Source organism: Lissotriton helveticus, chromosome 3_1 (assembly GCF_964261635.1).
Source record: "Lissotriton helveticus chromosome 3_1, aLisHel1.1, whole genome shotgun sequence".
NCBI lineage: Eukaryota > Metazoa > Chordata > Amphibia > Caudata > Salamandridae > Lissotriton > Lissotriton helveticus.
Window position 1 is genome coordinate 151,856,224 of NC_136061.1, and position 3,910 is coordinate 151,860,133.

General features: G+C 49.1%; 1 pseudogene; it reads left to right on the top strand.

Moving 5' to 3' along the window:
• The first annotated feature begins 2,579 nt into the window (after nucleotides 1–2,579).
• LOC144824451 (craniofacial development protein 1 pseudogene) lies at nucleotides 2,580–3,452 on the top strand (annotated as a pseudogene).
• The last annotated feature ends 458 nt before the right edge of the window (nucleotides 3,453–3,910 follow it).

Consider the following 3,910-nt stretch of genomic DNA (forward strand, 5'->3'; position numbering starts at 1 on the left):
AAGGACAGAGCTTGAAACATATGGGTACAGATGGGTGGATGTCAGGCAGTGGAATACATGTATAGACTTTTTTTCCTACCCACAGCTGCCAAGGTTTCAGAATGCTTTGTGTGACATTTTCATAATTTCATTGTAATTATGAGTGACATTTCAACAAATATGAGTGACATTTTCTCGCAAGCAAAATCAAGCAATGAAGATGAGGGAAACATACATATCAGAAATATTACACTAGAGCAACAAGAAACTAAGAAGTAATTGAACTAAAGTGCACTAACAGCAGGCAGCTGAAAGCAGGACAGAGTCAGACCGCGAGAGTGCACAGTTCTAAGACTCAGAACACTACAGGTCCAGGATGCAAGCAGCTCAGAATTATTGAAGCATTCATTTCATTTATTAATAACAGCCATATCAAGTTAGCTGAGCTACTAATACTCAAATGTCTTAGCCAGCCTTTGCCCACACTGGGTCCCTGGATTCTCCCTGCTGCTAGCATCAATCAAACCGATCAGGATGCTGAGCATCAGTGGGGGCTCCAGGGCCTTTCTGTCACAAGTGGGACCAGGCCCACAACTGATGGATGTGAGGCCCCAACATTAACATCTCTTCTCAGCTGCCAAACACCATCAGCTGACTCGCAGACATGCTCCGCGCACTGGGCAAACCTCGGGTTGAGGGGCACACAGTCCCACATAGGTTATAGCTGGCAGCCAGAGCTCTGTGGTGTTATATTTCAAAACCTACTACGAGTCTTAACACGTAGCACTAGGCAGGGATGTAAGTGTTCGATGCAGTCAGTTTCATATACGTAGTCATATGCGTAGGTGCAACTGTCCTGATTGCGATACTGGACAATAATTGCTCAGACAAGGAGAGATCGTTTCTGTGGAAACTGACAGCACAGCCAAACATAGCGGTTAAGGTAGGGTATGTGGTTGAGGTGTTATGCAGCGAACATTACTAGTGAACCATAGGCCAGGTATAATAAGGATGCAGGGTTCTACCTCAACGTTAGCAGTGAAATGGCGGCAGCGCGCACACTATTGCAACTGATTAAAGTCGGACCTAACCAGAGGGCCCGTTCAGAAACTAGTATTTGACGGAGAATATGAAAGCTGAAGCCGCCCCACTTGAACTAACGTGGATTTATCTTAATAACATGCGAGGTATGATATTTGAATTAAAAAAACTTGGGTATAAAAAGAGCGGTCCTGCTCATGGACTTTCAACTTCTAAACCTGAAAGTTTAACGGACTACCTTACCTCGGTCCTTACTGGTCTTATCTGGCTCCATTTGAAAGTCTAAGGTCAAAATTAAATTACAAAGCTCAGCACACATTATGTCTGCCTCACACTCGTCTAAGAGTCACTGAAGTCACTCGTCCCTAACTCTGAAAAATGTCAAGTTCCGACTTTCGGACACCCCCATAGGATGATGGAGGACACTTCGTTTGACTCCCAACAGGCTCTTCAGTAATGTGTGCATCCCCAACACCCTGGCCAGCCCCGTGCACCCCTCCAGATCGTGTCTGCCAAGAGCTTACCCTCCAGCTTCTCTGGAACGCTCTTCCCCCGCTCGGCCGAGGGTTCAGCAGCAGGGTCGAGCAGCTGGCACAGGATTGGATGCGCCCTCCATGCCCGGCCCCTGTCTGTGGAAGAAAAAGAGGGGGGCTGCGTTCATAAACACACGCCGCTTCTTGGTGCTATGAGACCCTACTTCCAGTACTCCAAAGGCCGTAGGAGAGTCTGGGGTGCACTGCTGGTATGACAGGTGACTGTGAGGGCCCGCAGGGAGCGGTCCAAGTGTGCATTAATGGACACGGGAGGTCTGCAGTTATCGAGCACAGACCGGGCACTCACCACCTCGTCCACTGATTCTACATGGCCTAACAAGTAGGACTCGCTCTTTGTAAGTAAGCACGATCCATGATTTTCATGTGATGTGGAAACAGTTTCGAACTCCCTGCATTTTGATCTGTGAACTGAGCCGCCCCACGCACTTCACATTCTGAACAGGGAAAAGCCGAGAAACTGGCGGCCCGGCCTGGTTAGTATAATGCGACTCCGGAAGGGTTACTTTACATTTAGTTGCCACATTCTTAGAATGGCAGAGAGCCATGTCTGAGCACTGCAGGCTGCCTCAGACAGTCAGACGAGCGTTACTAGTAAAGTTCTACTAGTACTTACTATGTGTGTTGTCTTCGAAGTAGCTTCTTCAACTTCTCTACTCTGCTAGCCACGGGTGACGGTGGGCGCTGAGTCGCACGGTAGGCGGGGGGGGGCAGACCTTTGAGTGCTGTTTGTGACCTGCAGCCTCTCGTCGGACGGCGGCCGGCACGCCGCACATCATGATCATGCCATACCTGCAGCAGTGTGCCCAAGTCTGCAGCGCCACTACCTACTTCATCTGTTGTCTGCCTGTGGTGCAAACTTGTGCAAGAAATGTGGCCTCAATCAAAGTAAGGTCATCAAGGAGCAAGAGGCCCGAGGCTGCACTTTGCAAAATGTCAGAAACACTTCCAGACCATCGTTCTCTGTTGTCGTCCATAGAGTTTCGCGCGCGCACCGCTGGTTCAGCCATGTCTGACTACGACTTCGAGGATTACATCTCCTCTGAGGACGAGGACTACGTGCCCTCGGGGGGAGAGTACAGCGAGGACGATGTCAACGAGTTGGTGGACGAAGAGGACGTAGAAGGTGTTGAAAAAGCGCCCGAAACTGGAAGTGGGAAAAAGAGAAAGGCGAAGGGTCTGCAGCGGAAGAAAGGAGGGCTCGCTTTGGAGCTGCAGAGCACAGGGGATGCGCAATGCCCACCTGACGCCGAGGCGCCAGACTTCTCGCAGGAGAAAGTGGCTAAAACGGAACATGATCAAAAGAAGAAGGCTGATGATCTGTGGGCCAGCTTCCTGAACGACGTAGGGCAGAAGCCCAAAGCCTCTGTGCCAGCCAGCACGCCAAAGGAGCATACCCAGGCCACCCCCAAGGCTGACCAGAAACTACAAGAGACACAACACTCGGATAAACCTAAAGATGCTGCCAAGGTTACCATCACCAAGGTGTTTGATTTTGCTGGTGAAGAAGTGAGAGTGACCAAGGAAGTTGCAGCCACGTCAAAAGAAGCGAAATCGTACCTGAAGCAGCAAGACGAGGGGGCGCCGCAGGGGAGCCCTCTTCCCGTTGCTTCCCCAGCTGCTCCCCCTGGGTTAAAGAGGCGTAGCGGGATGAACAGTGTCCTGGGGAGCCTGATCGGCAAAAAGCAAAAGATGAGCACACTGGAGAAATCCAAAATGGACTGGGAGTCTTTCAAAGAAAAAGAAGGAATTGGGGATGAGCTGGCCATTCACAACCGGGGGAAAGAAGGGTACATCGAAAGGAAAGCCTTCTTGGAACGGGTGGACCACCAGCAGTTCGAGTTGGAGCGCGATATCCGGCTTAATAACATGAAAAAGTGATACTTCTGCTGCGAGGGTTCAACTTTGACCCTTGGGCCATCTGAATGGCCGTGAACTAGCTCACAGATTTATCAAAATTGTGTAAAAGAAGACTCATAAATATAAAAATGAAAAAATAGACACTAAGCACACTTGTCACCTTCCACAGAGGTGGGCATGGCTACACAAGGTACCAGACACCGTGTTCTCGGTTGGACAGAGTGGCTAGCGAAAGCATATCACCTGCTGCAATATATTTCCTCCTAAGATGTCAGTATTTATGTTGGAAGAGAGTATTTAGGAAAGGACTTATTGGGTCTCTTTACTGAGTTGGTAACTAATTGTCATGTGTTTTTTGTTTTGTTATCTTTACAATCTACAAAAATGGTTAAAAAGTCTTCTGACACTAGTGATCATGGACAAGGAAAAAACGGTATCCACGACCGTGTGCACTGAACTGATGGTTACTCTGTTGCCTC